Below are 15,416 nucleotides of genomic sequence, written 5' to 3'. Positions count from 1 at the left end.
CTGATCAGCATGGGGTGCGCCAAGCCGTCATTCCTGAGGGGCTGAGCCCTTGCGGGTCCCGTCCAGAAGGACTTGCCCCCACCTTCCGCCAAATGTTACTGTCCTACGTAGTGGTACTAGGAGGGACTCCCCCAAATTCTCTGGGTCCCAGGCACGCCTTTCCCCAGCCCTGCTCCGTAGCAGCAGGGCTCTCCTCTTGGTCATCAGGCTCCGTCACCCCAGCCAACACCACGACGCCCTGGCTCGTTGGTTCAGTAGCGCACGGAGCCCCAGATGGCCAGGGAAATGCCTCAGATCTAGGTCTGTGGAGCCTCTGTGTGCAGACTGCGATGGTGACTAGGTCTTGAGTAGGTCCATGGACGGTAGCGTGCCGTGCTGGAAGCCATGGCGGGAGGGAGGGCAGGTCCATACACAGAAAAGGAGTCTATTCCAGAGAGAAACACTTGCCGCCCCCCTGCATGAGGAAGGGGTCTAATATAAGCAACCTTCTACCAGGTAGCTGGCTGGTCCCTCTGCAGAGAGACGCTCCTAGGGCCTTGCTGTCATTAAGCGGGGTAAGCATCACGAGAAGTGCCCAGAGCAGCCTTACTGAGCTGAAGCCCAGGTTACATCATCCTTCCCCGAAGTGCTTTCCCAATTATGCTGCCACTTGCTTCCCTAAAGTCACAAGCGTCATTGAGGAACAGAAAAGAGAGCTGGTTTCCCTTTAGTGGGAAGGAGAGATGAAGTAGACCTTCCTTCTGTCTTCCTTTGAAACATGCCCTTATTTCATGTGCCAGTGGGGCTGCGCACAGATTTAGGGGTTGGGGGGGCGTGAAGCCCTGGTGCAGACGCCCCAAAAGTTGAGTCCCTGAGATGGAGAGAGGAGGAAGGAAGCATTCCCTGAGGGAGAGTCAGCACTGTTCACAGAGAGATGCTGAGCTTCTAGAAGTCTGTGCCTCTAGGTTTCTGAGTTGGTACCCACATACGTGCCTACAAAGACGTCTGCCGGAAGAAATCGGAAAATGACAGGCAAACCTATCTGTCTTGTCGGTGAGGATGGTGTGGAAGCAAGTGGGTGACTGGCGGCCCGAATGGCTTGTGTCTTGAGGAAGCATCTCACTATCTCACTGAGCAGAGTCACCAGAGAGACCCCAGGGCTCAGTTTGTCTCTGTCAGTCCCGTTATTTGTCACTTTCTAGTTGGCAGCTGGGTTTAATCTCTTAGGCATGTGTCAGAGTGACCTTCAGCGAGACACCAGAAGCACAACCTGCAGGGCCTCCTTGACCTCGGTCAGGGCCTGGGCTCAGGAGGCAGACATGGCTGGCGTCCTTTCAATAGTCTGCAACTTGATTCTTTTTTTTTTTTTTTTTTTTTATGATTCCCAAAGTAATCTTACTTCAAGGAAAATAATTCAAACACTGTAGACCTCTTTAAGGTCCCTCAGCACATGTCCTAGATAACTACTAAAATCTGATAAGACCATCCTCTGCTGTTGTGCTCCGGGCCCTGGGCCTCACTGTGCACCCAGTACGGGTGGGGTCCTGGAAGAAGAATCAGGGGTGGGCTCCACGCAGGACGCAAGCTCTGGAGCTCAGCTGCAGGGATCCAGTCGTAGCCCCTTCCCTGGAGAACTGTGTGACCTTTGACCAACAGCCTACCAGCTCTGGACCTAGACTTTGTGGTCTGGAGACTAGAGGCGGGAAGAGTTCCTACCTGGCTGGGTTGTCATGAGAAGAAACTGGAGCGAACATGAGTAAAGTGAATGGAAGAAGGAGCCGTACACAGTCAGTTTGCAGGAAAGAAGAGCGGACATTATTTTGCTGTTTGGCTGCAGTAACCATAGCTGTCCATTCCAGCTACTGTGGCTGCATAAGAGATTACCCACAAAAATAGGCGGCTTGACACCGCCATGGACTGTGAATAAGCCATAGACTGAAAGTTCACACAGCACACCAGAATCTTTGTTAACAGTTATCATGAAAATATATTTCATGATAAAAGTTCTCAGAAAACTAGAATAAAGGGAACTTCCTCACATGATAAGGATCATTTACGAAAATTCCACAAATAACATTATACTCAATCGTGAAAAGACTGACAAGTTTTCTCCTAAGAACGGGAACAAGACATTGATGCCCACACTCACCGCCCCTTTCCTCCCCCAGCTTTACTGCAATATAGTTGGCTCACCACATTGTGTAAATGTAAGGTATACAAAGTCATGATTTAACACACACACATACACACACACCCCCCCCCCACATATATGTCAACAATGCTTACCACAAAAAATTAGTTAACAACTCCATTACCTCACAGAATTACCATTGTCTGTGTGTTAAGAACATTTAAGATCTACTACTTCTGTTCAACCTTGTATTGGAAGACCTAGCCAGAGCAATTAAACAAGAAAGAAAACACGCCCAAATTGGAAAGGGAGAAGTAAAGCTACCACCGTTCGCAGACCACATGGTCCTTTATAGAGAAATTTCCAAAGAATTCACAGGAATGCCAGTAGACCTATTAAACAAAATCAGCAAAGTAGCAGAGTACAAGATCAACACACAAGGATAAACAAGCTTATATTGTATACTGCAAGGAACTATGTTCAATTTCTTGTAGTAACTTATGGTGAAAAAGAATATGAAAACGAATATATGTATGTTCACGTATGGCTGAAGCACTGTGTTGTGCACCAGAAATTGACACAACATTGTAAACTGACTATACTTCGATAAAAATATATATTAAAAAAAGCAAAAAAGCATACAAACAAAACAAAGCACCAAGGAAAATAACAAGGATGTGGAGAGATTGGAACCCTCCTACATTCAAGGTGGAAATACAAATGGTACAGCCACCGTGGAGGACAGTGTGGTGGTTCCACAATAGCTGAAGCGCAGAATTGCCGTCTGACCCAGCAACTCCACTCCTAGCTGTAGATCCCAAAGAATTAAAAACACGTACTCAAACAAACGTGTACAGCAATGTTCATAGCAGCACTATTCACACTACCAAAAGGTGGAAACAACATAAATGTCCATCAGTGGATGAACAGATAAACAGAATGTGGTCTATTCCAAACAGTGAAATATTAAGCAGTCATGAAAAGGAGTGAAGTACCAATACATGTGACAACATGGGAAAAAACCTCAAACACATTATGCTGACCTGGAAATAAACCACATCATTACCATTCACATTCCACTGGTGAAAGTCCCTTGGCCTCACTGAACTGTTAGAATACTAAGAATTACTATCCTTAGCTGGAAGTTCATGTAGGCATTTAAAATTTGGCACCTAAAAATAGGGGATGAATGGAATGTGAGGAATGATTAGTAAATCCTGTTACAATTTTTTTTCCTGTTACATTTTTTTCTTTTTTGGGGGGCTGGGGCAATTAGGTTTATTTATTTATTTATTTTAAAAACTTTATCTATTTATTCAAACCATTTTTATTTATTTATTTATACTATAATACCATATTTTTAAAACTGAAGTATAGCTGATGTGCAATATCATATGGCACAGGTATACAATACAGCAATTCACAATTTTTAAAGGTTGTACCCCATTTATAGTTATTATGCAATGCTGGCTGTGTTCCCCGTGCTGTACAGTCCATCCTGGTAGCTTAGTTTATACCTGAGAGCTTGTACCTCTTGCTCCTCCACCTCCGTCTTGCCCCTCCCCCTCCCCTCTCCCCACTGGTCGCCACTAGTTCCTTCTCCACATCTGTCAGTCTCTTTCTTTTCTGTTATACTCACTAGTTTGTCGTATGTTTTTTTTAAGATTCCACGTGTATGTGATCTCTTACAGTATTTGTCTGTCTCTGTCTGACTCATGTCACTCAGCACAACGCCCTCCAGGTCCACCCATGCTGTGCACCAGAAGCTAATACAACACTTTAAATCAACTGTACTTCCATTAAAAAGCAAACAAACAACCCATTTAAAACATGGGCAGAAGAACTGCACAGACATTTTTCGAAAAGAGGAGATGCAGATGGTCAACGGGAACATGAAAAGTTGCTCAACATCACTAATACCAGGAAAATTCAAATCAAAATCACAATGAGATGTCATCTCATACCTGTCAGAACGGCCATCATCAAAAAGAACACAAATAACAAATGTTGGCAAGGACGTGCAGAAAAGGGAACCCCTGTGCACTGTTGGTGGGAATGTAAGTGTGCAGCCACTATGGAAAACAATATGGAGGTTTCTCAAAAACCCAAAACCAGAACCACCGCATGGCCCAGCAGTTCCACTCCTGGGCATACATCTGAGAAAAACAAAAACGTTAATTCAAAACATACATACACCGTGCTATCAACAGCAGCACCACTTAAAATCGCCAAGACATGGAAGCATCCCAAGTGCACATCAACACATGAATGGACAAAGAAGAAGCATACAAGAAATTTTAAATTATGCTAAGTGACTGAAACCAGACAGAAAACATCACATATTGTGTGATTCCATTATACGAAATATCCCCAAATAGGTAAAACTATAGTGTCAGAAAGCTGATTGGTGTTTGCCAGGGGCTGGGGGCAGGGGGGAAGGGATTATGACTGCTAAAAGGGTGTGACAGCTTAATGGGTTTGTTTGCTTGTTAGTTTGGTCTTTTGTGGTGATGAAAACCTTTTGTTTCTCTCTCTCTTTTTTTTTTTTTTAGTTTTTTTTGGAGGAGGGTAATTAGGTTTACTTATTTATGTTTTAATTAACCCTTTTTAGTGGAGGTAGTGGGGATTGAACCCAGGACCTTGTGCATGCTAAGCATAGGCTCTACCACTGAGCTACACCCTCCCCCAATACTTTGGAGCTAGGTAGCGGTGATGGCTGTACCACATTTTGAATGTACTTAATGCCACTGAATGGTTCACTTTAGAATGGTGGATTTTATGTTAACTTCTTCTCAGTTAAAAAAAAGATTCTTCCTTTTGGGCTTAAATTATGTCTCTATCATTCTGAATAGGCGATGGTTTATGGTATGAACGCCAAGACTCTTGCAACTGCACTGAATTTGCACATATCTGATTCTAAAAGGCTTGCAAGCTCAAATAGCCGGTTGATTTTAACATCCTGCTTTATAAGACAAATTACAGCTAAAAGGGCTGATATCAGATTTTTATTCTGAAAGAAAACCCTCCCCAGTATGTCCAAAGGCCAGCATGGATTCAGTTCGATCTCCCGTATTGTCAACAAGTACAGGCCTAGAAAAGTAAGAACTGGTGTTTTTGATCACTCAAAAGCACTTCAACGTCAACAAAGAGCAGTGCATTGTTTTAAGCATGCTTTTTCCTCTTAGTATATTTCACGATGCTGTCTTTAAAGATTGGCAATTCCTGAAACTGAGGTAAGAATTATGCTGCTGACCATTCAGTGTGCACCTTGTTTGGGCCAGACACCAAACTTTACATATTTCATTATGCATCTTCACAACAACGTCCCAACCTCATTTAAAGATGAGGAAATGAAGACTGCAAGTAGCGTGTGCAGGGTCGTGAGTGAAACGCATTGCCAGTGGGCTGCGATACTCACCTCCTGAGCGCTTTAGAGCTGTGGGAGTGTAGCCGGCTTGGCTGGCATATGTTCTAAGCAATCTGTCCTTCAATACTTCCAGCCCCAGAGTCTCCTTCTCTTGGTTGGACTGCATCTGGAATCTCGTGTTCAGTTCTGGGTGCCATGCCCCCAGAAAAGGCTGACGGCAAACAGTCAGGGCCTGGTTGAAGTTGGGATGGACTTCCTGTGGGCTATTGGCATCGTTCCAACACCGCTTTGCAGGAATGTTCAAGAGAGAGGTGTAAATCATAGAAGAGACAGGACTAGATGACCCTTAAAATCCTTTCTAATGCTGAGCTTCTGTAATTTTATACTTAACTTGCATCTGATGGACTTTAGGCTAGATAGTAAAATGAACATTCCGGGGGCAGGGTATAGCTCAGTGGTAGAGCACGTGCTTGGCACGCAGGAGGTCCTGGGTTCAAGCCCTGGCACCTCCATTAAATAAATAAGTAAATGAACCTAATTACTTCCCTTCAAAAACAAAAAAAAATTTTAATTACAAGTCTGATAAAGAAAATGAACATTCAGATCAAGAGGAGACACTGGTGATTTTGAAGGAAAAAAGGGCAGAACAATTTCTATCAAGTTCGAGTACATAATTGTGTCCACTGTTTATTTTCAATTCAACAAGGAAGGGAATAAATTGTTTAAAAGTAGTACACATTTTAGAGTGATTCTTTTCATGGAAGACAGAGTGTACGTTCTAGAAATCTTTAATCATTGTTTTCAAAGATTTGAGTCAACCTAGGCCAAATGTTTCTCTTAAAATGAAACAGTTGGATTTAGGGTAGGGGGGAGGAGGGTGTGACCAACATTACTTCATACCATCGGTTTTGACTTAATTTACTGGGCCAGGTTAGAGGAGCGTTTTGGAAATGCAGATTCTTATTTAGACTTTTTTTAAAGGTGACTTCAGTGTTTGTATAATGTAGCTGCCATAGGTAACTGCAGGCCAGTTTGCTTCTGCTACCTTCCATAAGCTCTAAGGAGTAAATAACCATTCATTATTGTTTATGACCAACGCTGGCACACCCTGAACCACTCTTTTAACTGACACAACATACCCCCTTCTCAGGTTTTTTTCCCACCCAATTTGATAATGACCGTATTTTGAACATACATAAGGAGGCCATTTATTTTGCTGTTCTCATCGGTAGTAGGTGCTACAATCCCCGTTTTGTACCTTAGGGAACGAGTATAAAGAAACACAAAGAGATTTGCACTAGGCCTCGAAGAACTCGGTGGTAGCCTTTGAAGTAGAAATTAAACCACGGATATAGTTGTGTGCTTATGTACGTCTATCTAACTTTGTTAGAATAGATTCTGAGTGAGGTTTTTTCCCTTTTTTTATTGAAGTACAGTTGATTTACAATGTTAGTTTCTGGTGTACAGTAAAGTCATTCAGTTATACATATATATACATACGTTTTTTTTCAGATTCTTTTCCGTTATGGGTTATTGCAAGATATTGAAGATAGTTCCCTGTGCTAGACAGTAGGTCCTTGTTGTTTATCTATTTTATATATAGTAGAGTGTGTCTGTTAATCCCAAACTCCTAATTTATCCCTCCCCCCACCTTTCCCCTTTGGAAACCGTAGGTTTGTTTTCTGTGTAAGTCTGTTTCTGTTTTATAAATAAGTTCATTTGTCTTTTTCTTAGATTCCACATGTAAGTGATCTCATATGGTATTTCCTTTCTCTTTCCGGCTTACTTCACTTAGAATGACGACCTCCAGATCCATCCATGTTTCTGCAAATGGCATTATTTTATTTTACTAATTTTTATGGCTGAGTAGTATTCCATTGCATAAATATACCACATCTTCTTCATCCAGTCATCCGTCGATGGACATGTAGGTTGTTTCCATGTCTTGGCTATCGTAAATAGTGCTTCTATGAATGTTGGGGTGCATGTATCTTTTCGAATTAGAGTTCCTTTTGGATATATGCCCAGGGATGGGATTGCTGGATCATATGGTTAAGTCTATTTTTAGTTTTTCGAGGAATCCCCATTCTGTTTTCCATAACGGCTGCACCAAACTGCATTCCCACCAGCAGTGTAGGAGGGTTCCCCTTTCTCCACACCCTCTCCAGCAGTTATCATTTGTGGACTTCTGAATGACGGCCATTCTGACTGGTGTGAGGTGATACCTCATTGTAGTTTTGATTTGCATTTCTTTGATAATTAGCAATATTGATCATTTTTTCATGTGCCTATTGGTCATTTGTATGTCTTCATTGGAGAATAGCTTGTTTAGATCTTCTGTCCATTTTTGGATTGGGTTGTTTGTTTTTTTCTAATTAAGTTGTACGAGCTGTTCATATATTCTGGAAATTAAGCCCTTGTCAGTCTCATATCTTTTGCAAAAATTTCTCCCATTCTGTAGGTTGTCTTTTTGTTTTGCTTATGATTTTCTTTACTGTGCGAAAGCTTATAAGTTTAATTATGTCTCATTTGTTTATTTTTGCTTTTATTTCTATTGTCTGGGTAGATTGTCGTAGGAGAACATTGCTAAGATTTATGACAGAGAATGTTTTGCCTGTGTTTTCTTCTAGGAGGTTTATCATGTCCTATATTTAAGTCTTTAAACCATTTTTAGTTCATTTTTGTGTAGGGTGTGAGGGAGTGTTCTAACTTCATTGATCTACATGCTGCTATCCAGTTTTCCCAACACCATTTGCTGAAGAGATTGTCTTTACTCCATTGTATATTCTTGCCTCCTTTGTCAAAGACTCACTGACCAAAAGTCTGTAGATTTATTTCTGGGGCCCTTATTCTGTTCCATTGATCCAAAAGTCTGTTTCTGTACCAGTACAATGCTGTTTTGATTACTGTAGCTCTGTAGTAGTGTCTGAAGTCTGGGAGGGTTATTCCCCCAGCTTTATTCTTTTTCTTCAGTAATGCTTTGGCAATTCTGGGCCTTTTGTGATTCCATATAAATTTTAGGATTATTTGTTCTAGTTCTGTGAAAAATGTCATGGGTAATTTGATAAGGAGCACATTAAATCTGTAGCTTGCTTTGGGTAGTATGGCCATTTTAACAGTATTAACTCATAGCAACACTATTTACAATAGCCAAGACATGGAAACAACCTAAATGTCCATCGACCGATGACTGGATAAAGAAGTTGTGGTATATTTATGCAATGGAATACTACTCAGCCATTAAAAAAAAACCCCAACATAATGCCATTTGCAGCAACATGGATGCCGTGGAGAATGTCATTCTAAGTTTAGTAAGCCAGAAAGAGAAAGAAAAATACCATATGATATCACTCATATGTGGAATCTAAAAAAAATGAGATAAATGAACTTACATATAAAACAGAAACAGACTCACAGACATAGAATACAAACTTGTGGTTGCCAGGAGGGAGGGGGGTGGGAAGGGATAAACTTGGAGTTTGAGATTTGCAGATACTGAAAATAGATTTTAAAAGTTTATACTGTGTAGCACAGGGAAGTGTATTCAATATCTTGCAGTTGCTCATGGTGGAAAAGAATACGAAAATGAATTTATGTATATTCACGTATGACTGAAGAATTGTGCTGTACACCAGAAATTGACACAACATTGTAAATCAACTATAACTCAATAATTTTTTAAAAAACAATACTAATTCTTCCAATCCAAGAACATGGGGTGTCTTTCCATTTCTTTAAGTCATCTTTAATTTCCTTAGTCAATGTTTTGTAGTTTTCCATGTATAAGTCTTTCACTTCCTCGGTCAGATTTAAGCATTTTATTTTTTTGGATGCAACTTTAGTCTTTTGATTGGAGCTGCATAGTCTGTTCTTATTGCTTGTCTTTTTCTTTTTTTTTTTTTTTTTATCAGTGAAATAAGACATAAGGTGTCCAGCTCTCTTAGACTGGATCCCTCACCTCTCTCACAAAGACCTTCTTTCCTTCACCTCCTCTCTCATAGGCATCATCCTGAATCTACCTCAAACATTCTTTCCATCTCCCCTCGCCTCACAAAGGACTTCCCTCCCTCCTCTCCACTCACAAAGAAATAACACCCCTCACTTTCCCTCAGAACATCCTTCTATTTCTCATCTCGCCTGACAAAATCCTTTGTTCCATCAGCTCCCTTCACAGAGACCTTTGCTCCTTCTCTCTTCACAGTGGTCTTCTCTCTCTCGCCTCACTTCACCAAACTACGCCCCTTACACTGCTCCCAGTGTTCTTTACTTCCATCTGTCCCCTCACAAACGCCTTGTTTCCCTCACCTCCGCTAACAAAGGGCTTCCATACTGCACCTTGCCTCAGAACACGATTGCTTCTCCCCCCTGTCATAAAGACCTCCCCTCACTGAATTCCCCTCACAAAGTTGGCAGTCTTTGTCTCGCTTCTCCATCTTCTCTCATCCACTCCCATGACTTCAAATGCCGTCTACATGGTGATGACTCCCACCTTTATATCTTGGTTCCCAGACTCTTCTCTGAATTCCAGGTTTAAATAGCCAACTTGTGGCTTCACATCCCTGCTTGGGATAGCTCATAGACACGTCAATCTTGAGATGTGCCCAAAACCCATCTCTTGACCTACCAGCACAGCCCTTGTCAAAACCTCCTGATTCCTCATTTACCTCAGTCTCAATAAATGCAATACCAGTCACCTAGTTGCTCAGGTCTAAATCCCTGAAATTATGTTTCAATCCTTTCTTTCTCCCAGAATCCATCTAAGCCACCAGCAAATTCTGTTTTTTCTATCTTTAAAACATAGCCAGAATTTCCACACTTATTACCATCTCTACTATTACCACCACAGCCCAAGACATCACCATCTTTCATCTGGACTTTTGTAAAGCATCCCAACTGTTCTTCCTATTTTCAGCCTTGCCTCTTATGGTCTCTTCTCAGGAACCTGTATCCTATTGATTGTTTTGTCTGATCTTTTTTTTTTAATTAATTTTTAAAAATTTTTTTGTAGAGTGATTTATTTATTTAGGTTTGGGGGGGGGAGGTAATTAGGTTTATTTATTTCTTTATTATTGGAAGAGGTCCTGGGGATTGAGCCCAGGACCTTATGCATGCTGAGCACGCACTTTACCACTTGAGCTACACCCTCCCCCCAGTCTGATCCTTTCGTGGACCACCAGATAGAGGTGGTAAATCTCTCACTCTAATAGTGGATTTATCTTTTTCTGTCTATAGTTCTGTCAATTTTTGTTTTACATATTTTGAAGGTGTGTTATTAGGCACACACTCATTTCAGACAGTCATGTCCTCCTGGTGAATTAATACTTTATCAGGATGAAGGTCATCCGTTCATTTAGGCACAGGTATTTATTGAGCATGTATTACACGCCAGGCACTGCTCTAGGTGCAGTGAAACAAGCAGAAAACAAGTCTGTCCTCATGGACCTTAGAGTCAGAGATGCGCCATCTACTGCTTTTTGCCTTGAAATCTAGTTTGTTTGATATATTATCATTCTATTATTTTTCTTTTGGTTAGAATTTCTTTGTTTTTTCAATCCCTCTGCTTTCAAAATTTATTTATATTTTAGACATTTCTGGTAAAGAGCATGTGGTTGGAATTTTTAATCCTGAATAGCAATATTTGCCTTTCAACTAGATGAATGAGACCATACAATTAACATAATTACTGACATATTTGCATTTGCATCTTACCACCTTATTTTGGTTTTCTATTTGTCACAACTGTTCTACATTTCTTTTGGATGTTCTCCTAGGGCAGTCTACCACAGCAATAGAAATAAAAGCAAGAATAAACAAATGGGACCTAATGAAACTTACAAGCTTCTGCACAGCAAAGGAAACCAACCATAAGCAAAACAAAACAACAACCTACAGAATGGGAGAAAAGTTTTGCAAACGGTGAAACCGACAAAGGCTTGATCTCCAGAATATATAAGCAGCTCATACGACATAATAAGAAAAGAACAAACAACCCAATCCAAAAATGGGCAGAAGACCTAAACAAGCAATTCTCCAAGGAAGAAATACAAATGACCAATAGGCACATGAAAAAATGCTCAAGATCACTAACTATCGGAGAAATGCACATCAAAACTACAATGAGGTACCACCTCGCACCAGTCAGAATGGCCATCATTCGAAAGTCCACAAATGACAAGTGCTGGAGAGGCTGTGGAGAAAGGGGAACCCTCCTACACTGCTGGTGGGAATGCAGTTTGGTGCAGCCACTGTGGAAAACAGTATGGAGATTCCTCAAAAGACTAGGAATAGACTTACCGTACGACCCAGGAGTCCCGCTCCTGGGCATATATCCAGAAGGAACCCTACTTCAGGATGACACCTGCACCCCAATGTTCATAGCAGCACTATTTACAGTAGCCAAGACATGGAAACAGCCTAAATGTCCATCGACGGATGACTGGATAAAGAAGAAGTGGTGTATTTATACAGTGGAATACTACTCAGCCATAAAACCCGACAACATAACGCCATTTGCAGCAACATGGATGTTCCTGGATGTAGTATGTTTTATATTTTCATTTTTTTAATTAGTTTGTAAGTACACAGTTTTCCCTCCTAGTTTTAAGTTTCTTTCCCTAGAGATTATTACATGCATATTTCACTTTTCTAAGTCTAAAGATAACCAGTATCTTTTCTCTCCCTCATGATATACAAGGGCTGTAGAACACTAGCTACATTTAAATTCTTTCTAACTCAAAATGGATTGAGACTTGCATGTAGGACTTAAAACCATGAAACTCCTAGAAGAAAACATAGGCAGTAAGCTCCTTGACATCAGCCTTGGTGAAATAGTTTTTTTTTTTTCTTTTAGATTTGACACCAAAACCAAAGACAACAAAAGCAAACATAAACTGGGACTGTGTTAAATTAAAAGCTTCTGCATGGCAAAGGAAGCATCACCAAAGTGAAAAGGCAACCTACTGAGTGGGAGACGACACTTGCAAATCTGATAAGGGGTTCACGTACAAAATACAGAAGGAATTCCTACAGCTCAATAGCGAGACAACAGTCTGATTTTTTTAAATGGGCAGAGGACCTGAATAGACATCTTTCCAAGGAATACGTGTAAATGGCCAACGGGGACATACAAAAGATGCTCAGCATCACTAATTACCCTGGACATGCAGATCAAAAGCACAATGAGACATCACTTCATCCCTATTAGAATGGCAATTATCAAAGAGACAAGAAATAACAAAGATTAGTGAGGGTGTGGAGAAAAGGGAACTCTCGTGCATTGTTCGTGGAAATGTAAATTGGTGCAGCCACTATGGAAAACAGTATGGAGGTTCCTAAAAAAAGCAAAAATAGGACTACCACATGATCCAGCAATCCCACCTCTGGGTATTTATCCCCACTAAATCAGACAGAGAAAGATAAATGCCATATGATCTGACTTACACCTGGAATCTTAAAACAAACAAACAAAAACTGAATTCATAGGTACAGATTGGTGGTTGCCAAAGGCAGGGGATGGAGGGTGGGCAAAATGGGCAAAGGTGGTCCAAAGGTACAGACTTCCAGCTATAAAATAAATAAGACCTAGGGACCTAATGTGCAGCGTGGTGGCTAGAGTTAATAGTACTGTATTGTATATTAGAAAGTTTCACAATATATACAGATATTGAATCATTATGTTGGCACCTGAAACTAATATAATGTTAGCTGTCAATTATATCTTAATAAAAAATTGCACAGCTTAAAAAAAGAATTACTATAGTCTTTTTGCCAGAAATTATGAAAACCAGAAGATACTAATAAAATTTGTACAGTGCTGAAACAGACAAAACTGTCAATCTAGAGTTTTACATCCTGTGAAAATATATTTCAGAAATAAAGAAGGAACACAGACATTTTCAGAAACAGAAAACAAAATCAGAGAGTTTTCACCAACTGAACTTAACCTTAAGAAATGTTACTGGAAGTTCTTCAGGTTGAAGTAAAGTAATACATACCAGATATGGATTTGGATCTACAAATAAAGAAGAGGGCTGAAACTGATAAATATATGTGCAGATTTTGAAGATTTTTCTCATAGAAGCCTAGATTACCAGAGGCTCAGACCTTACATGTTAAAAGCTCAGTCCCACAAGGCTGTCCCCCACTTTAGATGCCACTTGCAAGTCTCAGGGGCCCTCTATGCTTCTGACAAACTGGCTGTCAGTAGGTGGTTCCCATGATCCCCTTCCCAGTTTCCATATTTCGCTAGAATGGCTCACAGAACTTAGGAACACACTTACAATTCCTTGTTTATTATAAAGGCTATTATAAGCCAGATCTCACCAATGAAGATACCTAGGAGCCGCCAAGAATTGCCATACTACACCAATTTATACTGAGTCCTTTTAAGGTTGTTATTTCTCCTATGAATATGACTTTGGCCACATCTCATAGGTTTCCTCTCTGTTTGTTGGAAGATGATTCGGGATCAGGGTCATAGCAGCTTCTTAAAAATGTGTGAGTTTTCCATCTTTGGACTACACCATATTATGGTATGTGTATATTCCATGAACATTAAAAAGTAGAACTTTCCCATAAAACGCTGCAAGTCTGGAGTCTTTTTTCAGGAAATTATTTTTATATCTTTTTGGATTTTGGTGTCTGAGAGTTGAAAAGGGGAATTTCAGTGTGAGTTTAATTTGTATTTCTCAAATTATGAATGACATTGATTCTCTCTTCTTATGTTTAAAAACCACTTGTATTTCTTTTTCTGTGAGTTTCTGTTCACTTCCTTGTCCACTTTCTATTGCATTGCTGTTGATAATTTACAAAGAGAATCAATTAATGATTGATTATCATTATCAATGAAAAATCAGTTAAGATAAATATGTAACCACCTCACATACGTATTAATCAACATATCGGTGTAGTGAATTACATTCTTTCAGTCCTTCATTCAAACCATATTTACTGAACACCTACTAATGTCACATGAATAGGACAGAAAAAAATCTCCGGACTCATGGATAAAGGAAAAAAGAGCTTAAAATTATATATATATATATTAAAAACATTATATTTATATATATATATATAAATTTCAAGTATTGGTAAGTGCTAAAAAAAGGCAAAGTGAGTAGTAAGTCGTGGTGTGATAGTCTTTTAACAGGTGATTTTTTTGGTCTCTGATTCTTTTTCTCTCTGTATGTGAATGTGTGTGCAAGCACATGTGCAATGTTCGTTTCCAGATTGATGTCAGTCATATTGATTTTAAAGATTAAATTGGTATACTTGATATCTTTTCCATGTTCTTTAACCTTTTCAATAACATGGGAATATTTTGCTTCTTGAAGTTTTGATCAAATAAACTGGACTCGATCTCTCTTTCTCCTTGGATTAAATCTTTGGCCACCTTTCAAATTTTCCCTTTAGTACTGGCGTCAAGAAGCTATCTATCTCTTCTTAAGTCAATTTTGGAAATTAAGATACTCCTAGAAATTGTCTCATTTTATCTGGAGTCAAAATTGATTTGCTTTTTAAATATTTAGTTTTCACCCTCTCTCTCATGCCTAAACCGTATTGATTTTTATTGTATCTTTGTATCATAACCACACCAATTTATTGTGCACACAGACCCTGCGGGTCAGGAGTTGGGACAGGGCAAACTAGGCACCTGGTTTCTCCGCTCGGTGATGTCTGGGGCCTCGGCTGGGAAGACTCAAGCAGGTGGGGGCCAGAATCCTCCGAGGGCCCCCTCACCCACCTGTCCCCCATCTGGCTGGGACAACTGGAAGGCTGGGCTCTGTGGACCAGCGCACCTCCACGTGGCCCCTCCAAGGAGCTTGGTTTCCTCGCATCATTGCGACCTTCGGACGCTGCCTCCTCTTACAGGCAGCTCAGGGATCCCAGAGCACCTCGTCCAGGGAACAGTCCTGAAGCTGCACCGCCTTCCATGACTCA

The sequence above is a fragment of the Camelus bactrianus genome, chromosome X (genome assembly GCF_048773025.1).
Source record: "Camelus bactrianus isolate YW-2024 breed Bactrian camel chromosome X, ASM4877302v1, whole genome shotgun sequence".
Lineage (NCBI taxonomy): Eukaryota > Metazoa > Chordata > Mammalia > Artiodactyla > Camelidae > Camelus > Camelus bactrianus.
This window is presented reverse-complemented; position numbering follows the sequence as displayed.